This window comes from Brachyhypopomus gauderio, unplaced genomic scaffold, assembly GCF_052324685.1.
Source record: "Brachyhypopomus gauderio isolate BG-103 unplaced genomic scaffold, BGAUD_0.2 sc37, whole genome shotgun sequence".
NCBI lineage: Eukaryota > Metazoa > Chordata > Actinopteri > Gymnotiformes > Hypopomidae > Brachyhypopomus > Brachyhypopomus gauderio.
The window spans coordinates 851,926-860,972 of NW_027506867.1; the positions used below are offsets into that span (position 1 = coordinate 851,926).

The 9,047-nt window shown below is 40.9% G+C and overlaps 1 non-coding gene across 1 annotated transcript; it reads left to right on the top strand.

The window, feature by feature from the left end:
- The first annotated feature begins 533 nt into the window (after positions 1-533).
- LOC143485768 (U1 spliceosomal RNA) lies at positions 534-697 on the top strand. The gene has a single exon (XR_013123030.1). It is a non-coding gene; the product is annotated as a U1 spliceosomal RNA (small nuclear RNA).
- Positions 698-9,047: the final 8,350 nt, after the last annotated feature.

The window sequence follows — 9,047 nt, forward strand, 5'->3', positions numbered from 1 at the left end:
GAGTTTTGGTATAGATTAATTGTGTCATATAGAACTGCCAGGACAGATTTAGCACATATGAATAAATGTTATGTTTATATAAAGTAGCTACTACTGCTTTAAACTACTACATTTCTCACCAATTTCTTCCAGTGTAAACTTCAGATTTACTTGGTTCTTAGCTGACCCATCTTTGTCTTGCCAGGAACGAAGAGCCATCTCCTTGGAGAAGGTTCTGTAGAAGATTCCTGATGGGCTATTACAGCCAAATAATGTTGAACTATTTTATTGCTGATTAAAGTGTTAAGAACCATCCTTTCTCCTGCTAAAATTACACCATTTGAACACCTTGCACAAAAAAAACCACCTAAGCAGGCTCAGCCAGCATATTAGAACCTGAGACATTAAAAGACAATAATGTGGAGGCCCTAAAGCAGGGGTGTCCAAACTTTTTTTTACTGAGGGGGACATAGCCTACATGAAAATATAGGAGGGCCTGGGCCACTTACTAGAAATTAGATATATAGCCTTAACTTTAGTGTATTAAAGTGAGTGTAATTACCTGGCAGGGGTGAGACCATGATCAGGAAGGTGGTTCGCCCAAGGTGAGGCTCAGCCATTGCACTCAGGCTGTGTTGACCCATGCGAATTCCCCAAATGTGGGAATCTCCACTGCATAATTTCTGGTAGTGGGGGACTGCGTTCGCACTCTCCCCTGATACTTTTTTTTGTGGGCAAACATGGCCTGGTGGTAGAGAACTGGTCTTGTGACCAAAGGGTCGTGGGTTCTATTCCCAGACCTGAGGCCATGACTGAGGTGCCCTTGAGCAAGGCACCTAACCCCAACTTCTCCCCGGGCGCTGGACTAGGGCTGCCCACCGCTCTGGGCATGTGTGCACCACAGCCCCCTAATTAATCATTAGTGTGTGTGTTCTAACTGCACAGATGGGTAAAAAGCAGAGGACAAATTTCGATTCTGATGAAAAATCACAATTGACAAAATATGGCACATTTAAAGTTAAAAAAATCAAGTAAAAGTTGTTGAATATAATTAAAGACAACTTTATCCTAATTGATTTATTCCAAAAAAACCCCTTTTTCTCAGAACAGCAGCCTCAGATTTCTTCTTAGAAAGGGGAAAATGGGATGGGTAAATTTTAAGTTTGTTATTTAACAGAAAGCTGTTCACCAGGGGGGTATTCCAAGAAGCGGGTTAAGTGAGAAAACCGGGTAAGTTAACTCAGAACTCACGGAAACTCGAAGTTTTCCGTTCCAGAAACCAAGCTTAAAGAGAACCAGTTACTATAGCAACTTATGCTCTGAAGCTAACCTGCTCGCTGCCAGGTTAACTTGGACCTGAACCAGAGTTACAAACACGTCATCATGATGTGTCCTTTCCTCAAGGATCATGTGGATATTGAAGCTCAGTTTATTCGCCGAGCTCTTCGTCGGGAACGCCTTATAAAACCCCGAATAGACAGGCCTACTATAGGGGTGGGCGATACTCGGAATTTTGGTATAGATACGATACCGATACGATACTGGTCAGTATCGCCGATACCGATACTTCCAAACCGTTGGGGGGGGGGGGGGGGGATACTTTTTACTTGAAATTATAATCCATTAATATAATAATTTATATTAAATTATATATATTTTTGCTGATGCTGGTCCAGCGTGTCACGTGCCAGTGATTATGCCTCATGCCAATGGTGGCACCCGTGCCATAGGTTGCCGACCCCTGCTGTAGACGGTCAACCAGTTTCAGCTGTGGAAAATTCAATTAAAACAGGCGAATACACCACAATTAAGCCAACTACAGGAAAGTCTGATGTATGGAAGTCATATTCCATTGTAATTATTGGAGAGGGAAATCGGCTTGTTGTGATTGATATCAGAAAGTGTTGGTGTACGTCACCTGAGGGCATGTGTTTGGACTGTGGTAAGAAATGGGACAGCGCGATCCATCGCTATATAGCTGTTTTAATAAATACATAAGAAAATTTCAAGTACTAAACATTATAACATGAAGGGAGCGGGATTCGCTGTGGTATCGATCCGATACCGATCCTCACCTTTGTATCGATACTATCGATATAAATATCGATCCGCCCACCCCTAGCCTACTATCATTTTCGGATTATTTTTTAATGAACGTTATCGTTTTTCAGCACAATCCATTACTTACATCAATAACATTATTAAGCGTCACATTTCAAATATTACACAACGCGGATCAGCCCTAAATTCTCTCCAGATTGTTATACATCGCTCTTCATTTTTTGCTAGTGGAAGTTTTTTTATAGTGTAGGAGATGCGGGATCTGTCAGCAAAGCTACTGTATGTCGGTCTGTCTGAAAACTATGTCTGGCATTAAATTGACTAGTGCCCAGTTTTGTGGTGTTTCCTGGGCATAAACCAGTTATGGACATCAAAGAGGAATTCCACAGCATCGTTGGTTTGTCTTTAATTAAGCAAAGGAGAAGCAGTATGTAACAAACTTCATTCCATTTACATTTTAAGGATTTCCTAGAGTGATTGGCTGCATTGATGGAACCTACATATGCTACCTATTCCAGCACCATTATAACATGAAGGCGATTACATAAACAGAAAATCCATCCATAGCATTAATGTACAGGTACTAACCTTTATAATACTTAATGAATAATGTACTTATCTTTAATGGTAACAAAGATAACGTAGCTATTGTCACCAGCCACTTTCCCTCAAACTGGACATATACAGACTTACATCCCCCTGATTATATCTCAGATTTGCCACCAGTCCAGAGACCAGTCCACCAGCCCTTTGGCACCATGCATCCCTGTCCCATTTACCTACCTCACACCCACTCACACACACTGTACATACTGTACTTATATTTTTATATTTCATACCTTATACTGTTATCTATTTTACCTTGCTTATTATAGGACACTATGACGGCCTCCTTCATGGAGACAGAGGGTATCCCTGCCTGTCCTATAGGCCTACCTTCTGACTCCCTATTCAGATCCTGCACCTGGACCACAGTCCCGCTACAATCAGGCCCACAGCAAAACCAGGGCAAGAATTTAAATTACCCTAAGAATCCTCGAGGCCAGGTTCCAGTGCCTGAAGGGGCTCAGAGTAAAAATAGGGCGTGCCACATAATAATGGCATATGTGGTATTACACAACATTGCAACCATCCAGGAAGAGCGACAGCCTACCATCTCTGACATGCCCACAGATGAGGAACCTTACATGCATGTGGGTGACAACAGAGATGGTGGAGTTGTCAGAGACTCCATCTGCAATCACTGCTTTCGCATTAAATCATGCACCACCACCCACCCCACCATCCACCCTGTAACCTTTTAATATACTGTGTTAGAAATTCTGAACCCCTTAAATGGTGAGCACAATAAAAGTCAGAAGCAGTTGGGTAAGATAATAAAGTAGAATGATTTATTTTAACAAAGCATGGATTAACCCTTGAGATCTCATTCACACACACACAAGGTGTCTGTTGCAGAGAGCTCAGAGACCCTTCTCCAAGAGATCCCTGTTACAAACGCACAAGGCGTCTGCAAGAGAGAGCTAATTCCCCATTCCGAACTCTCATCTTTTATACGTGTAATCATCAACACACACGGTATCCACGAGGTGAACACGACATTATCAACCAAATGTGATTGGACAATACATAGAATGAATAACACTGATTTGACAGATGCATGTGACGCATGCCCCCTCCACGCTCAGCATCCTCGTGATGTCATGACAGCCTGAGTGTCGCCGTAGTCCCTTCCAAGTAGAGATTAGGCGTCTCCAGCGAGGTCAGTTTTAGGAACACCAGAGGAACATCAGATTAGGCCTCAGCCGAGGCCAGAGAACACACGCACACACATCTGAGGCCTACTGAAGTCACGAGAATGGCTTCAGTGCCATGATCAACACACGTATATGTAAAAAGATCTCTAACACCTATCCCTAATGTGTTTATTGTATACTAAGAAAGCCTGACATAAATGGAAATCACCAAATTTCCACCACAATACATTAGTCAAATTCACTGTTATGTTTCATTATTTCATTTTTCCTGTAAATAAATATATTTTAGAATATATTTTAAGAATAGATATATTTATGTACAGCCATACCACTTTGTACAATATTCTTATACTGTGACGTTCGGGCTACGCCAAGGACGAGACACAGAATCCTCGATTTTGTAGACAGACGTCACTTTTTAATGTACACAGGTATTGCGCAATAGCACACGAGAAACACACACGAGTCACACAACGTGCAGACTTAGACAACGACGAGCACAGGACACTGCGCGAGCGCACATTAAATAGACAAACCACATTATCCCCACATGATCACGAGACGATTCACAGGTGAGACTTATTAACACTAGAGCTCCTAGAGAAGCGAAAAATTTCACAGGGCTTGGTAGGGTCCATGTAGCCCACTCCCCTGCTGTGAAGGGATTAACGCCCATTGTCTTGGTAATGCGGTGGAAGCGGCTCACCCCCAGCTCATACGCCTGCCAAAGCACAAGCTGGCTCACCCCCAAGCTCATATGACCAAAACGCCAAACGTGATACTTCACGAAAAAGTTGAAGTTACAAGCAGACTGTATGTTACCGATACTACAACAAACGGCAGAAAATTTGTAGACTCGTGTTTCAAAAGTTACAATTCAATCGCACGTAGAGACGACAGTTTCTCGAATGAGTCCCGTCAAACAATAAAAATAAATAAAAATGTTTGAATCTTGCTCTTTGTATATTTCATATACTATACTATATAATATTTGTTGTAATCAAACACTTTCTGTTTCCGCGTTTGAATTCGCGTTTGAAAAGCTAAGAAATTATATGGCGCAATTAGCTTGATGCTAATGTTATATAGGAAATCCCATATCATTGCTAGCGAAAATTAGCATGGTCGCGTTGCATCACTGATAAATGTTGTGATCTAAACAGCAGGCTGGAAAAGGAGAGGAAAAGACAGGAAAACAAATTCATGTGCTCTCTATATATCTATCTATCTATCTATCTATCTATATTTGTGTTAGAAGCATTTGATAGAAGCATTTGTGTTTCTGCTTGTTTGTGATCTAAACAGCAGGCTTGAATCTTGCTCTTTGTACATTTCTCATACTATCTATCTATCTATCTATCTATCTATCTATCTATCTATCTATCTATATTTGTGTTAGAAGCATTTGATAGAAGCATTTGTGTTTCTGCTTGTTTGTGATCTAAACAGCAGGCTTGAATCTTGCTCTTTGTACATTTCTTATACTATCTATCTATCTATATTTGTGTTAGAAGCATTTGATAGAAGCATTTGTGTTTCTGCTTGTTTGTGATCTAAACAGCAGGCTTGAATCTTGCTCTTTGTACATTTCTTATACTATCTATCTATCTATCTATATTTGTGTTAGAAGCATTTGATAGAAGCATTTGTGTTTCTGCTTGTTTGTGATCTAAACAGCAGGCTTGAATCTTGCTCTTTGTACATTTCTTATACTATCTATCTATCTATATTTGTGTTAGAAGCATTTGATAGAAGCATTTGTGTTTCTGCTTGTTTGTGATCTAAACAGCAGGCTTGAATCTTGCTCTTTGTACATTTCTTATACTATCTATCTATCTATCTATATTTGTGTTAGAAGCATTTGATAGAAGCATTTGTGTTTCTGCTTGTTTGTGATCTAAACAGCAGGCTTGAATCTTGCTCTTTGTACATTTCTTATACTATCTATCTATCTATCTATCTATATTTGTGTTAGAAGCATTTGATAGAAGCATTTGTGTTTTTGCTTGTTTGTGATCTAAACAGCAGGCTTGAATCTTGCTCTTTGTACATTTCTTATACTATCTATCTATCTATCTATCTATCTATATTTGTGTTAGAAGCATTTGATAGAAGCATTTGTGTTTCTGCTTGTTTGTGATCTAAACAGCAGGCTTGAATCTTGCTCTTTGTACATTTCTTATACTATCTATCTATCTATCTATCTATCTATATTTGTGTTAGAAGCATTTGATAGAAGCATTTGTGTTTCTGCTTGTTTGTGATCTAAACAGCAGGCTTGAATCTTGCTCTTTGTACATTTCTTATACTATCTATCTATCTATCTATCTATCTATCTATCTATCTATCTATCTATCTATCTATCTATCTATATTTGTGTTAGAAGCATTTGATAGAAGCATTTGTGTTTCTGCTTGTTTGTGATCTAAACAGCAGGCTTGAATCTTGCTCTTTGTACATTTCTTATACTATCTATCTATCTATCTATCTATCTATCTATCTATCTATATTTGTGTTAGAAGCATTTGATAGAAGCATTTGTGTTTCTGCTTGTTTGTGATCTAAACAGCAGGCTTGAATCTTGCTCTTTGTACATTTCTTATACTATCTATCTATCTATCTATCTATCTATCTATCTATCTATCTATCTATCTATCTATCTATCTATCTATCTATATTTGTGTTAGAAGCATTTGATAGAAGCATTTGTGTTTCTGCTTGTTTGTGATCTAAACAGCAGGCTTGAATCTTGCTCTTTGTACATTTCTTATACTATCTATCTATCTATCTATCTATCTATCTATCTATCTATCTATCTATATTTGTGTTAGAAGCATTTGATAGAAGCATTTGTGTTTCTGCTTGTTTGTGATCTAAACAGCAGGCTTGAATCTTGCTCTTTGTACATTTCTTATACTATCTATCTATCTATCTATCTATCTATCTATCTATCTATCTATCTATCTATCTATCTATCTACCTATCTATATTTGTGTTAGAAGCATTTGGTAGAAGCATTTGTGTTTCTGCTTGTTTGTGATCTGTGATCTGTGACTTCTGGGTGCAGAGACTTTCTGGGTGAGGCTGCTGCCTCAGTCTTGCTCTGTGAATTAACATAATAAAGGGTGATGTTTGGCTTTGCTAATTGCTGGCAAGAAGGAGAAGAAGGAGGGGTGATGTCCTCAGAATCCTGAATTCTCAGGAGCCCTAGTGTTAATCACACGACAAAACCCTAACCACGGATATCCACTGACGCAGACAAAGCACGTAGACAACGTTGACACACGCCCAAAAGGGAGGGGCCGGGGTCCTCATCGTGACATATACTTCATTTTTATCTGATGCCATGTGTGTTTCACACCACTCAGATTAGACATGGAATTAGTAAGTGTTCAATAAAAAATATTTAAAAACTCAATACAGTATTATAAAGGTGGAGAAAATAATAATATAATCGCACCCTTCTGCTAAATATAATAATATCATTTTCACTCACGCATTAACTCTGTTGGCAATTTTTTGACATGCTGACTGCCTTTCTCTAGCAGCTACCGCAGTATTACATTTACGTTTAATAATATCTAAATATTCTGCCTACGCAGTCATTAATACTTCAAGCTACAGTTGTGTGAAATACGATGCTCGGCTGATTTTCGCATTTAAGTCCATGATAAATCCTATTTATCTGCATTCCATTAAGAATGCCTTTCATAGTTACGCGTGAACGCGCTTCTGTCTGGGTCAACCTACTCAGAGTTGAGCGACCCTGATTACTTTAACTCCGATCAGCCGTTTTGGAACCGAAAACTCTGAGTATGTCAGATCGGGGTCAGACAACTCAGAGTTCAGGGTTAAGTTTAGAGTTTGTTAAACCCGCTTTCTGGAATACCCTCCAGCTCTGTGCTGTTATTATAACATCGTTGTTTTCTGGACAATTCCAGAGACTCAGAAAGGTAATTTCATCACAATTACAGTTAGCAGTTTTGATTATCTTTAGATGAAGTTTCCACTGGAGGAAATCTGGATGTGCCCTGTATACACTGGGGCTCATTGGGTTTTAGTGGTTTGTTTACCTTTCCTTATTTTTCAGAGCAGGATTATTTACACTACAAGTCAAAATATTGGACACACCTACTTTGTTTACTTTTTGTCACGTAGGGCTACACCCCCCCTCTCCTAGCTGTCACTCCGGTGTCCCTGTTCCTCCTGTCTGTGTTGTTCCTTGCCCGTTAGTCCCACCCTGCTTGTCTGTTGCCCTGGTTTCCGTCTGTCTGACACGCCCGTGTTGTCAGTGTGATCAGCTGTGTCTCGTTAGTTCCATGTACTTATAGTCCCTGTGATTCCCTAGCCCCTCGTCGGTTATTCGTTCTTTCGTGGATTAATGTTCGATCGTGTTAGGTTCTTGTGGATCTGTGCTCACTGCCCTCTGGTAATCATATTCTCCGTTATTTGCTCTTTGTTCTGTGTTCTTGTTCATCCTGACCCGTCTGCCCCGTTCATAGTGGAGGTAGATGCCTCCAACGTAGGTGTGGGTGCCGTCCTGTCGCAATGGGTGGGTGAGTCGCGTATGCATCCGGTAGCCTACTACTCTCACAAGCTGACTGCCGCGGAGAGGAATTACGGCATCGGTGAGCGTGAACTTCTGGCCATAAAGTTGGCATTAGAGGAATGGCGACACTGGCTGGAGGGGGCTGACCACCCTTTCCGAGTGATTACTGACCACAAGAACCTTGAGTTTATTCGTAACGTACAGAAGTTGTCTCCTCGCCAGGCGCGATGGGCGCATTTCTTCGAGAGGTTCGACTTCACGATCACCTACTGTCCTGGGCAGAGGAATACTAAGGTGGACGCTCTGTCACGTATGTTCCAGGAGGAGGGGGAGGTGAGTGACGGTACACCAGGGACCGTTCTTCCGTCCGACATGATTGTGTCTTCCATACGCTGGGATATTGACGAGGAGATTGAAACGTTACTGAAAAATACGGAAATACCTGCAGCATGTCCTCCAGAGAAAATCTATGTCCCTCTGGCATGTCGTGACCGGCTTTTGGCATGGGCCCACACCTCTCCCACAACAGGTCACCCAGGGAAGACGTGCTCACATCAACTCATCACACGGAGATATTGGTGGGAGAGCGTTGCTGCGGATGTGCACAGGTACGTCGCCTCATGTTCGACATGTTCTCAGTGCAAAACCCCGAAATCGCTTCTAGCAGGCAAACTCCACCCCTTGCCTGTACCAGTGAGACC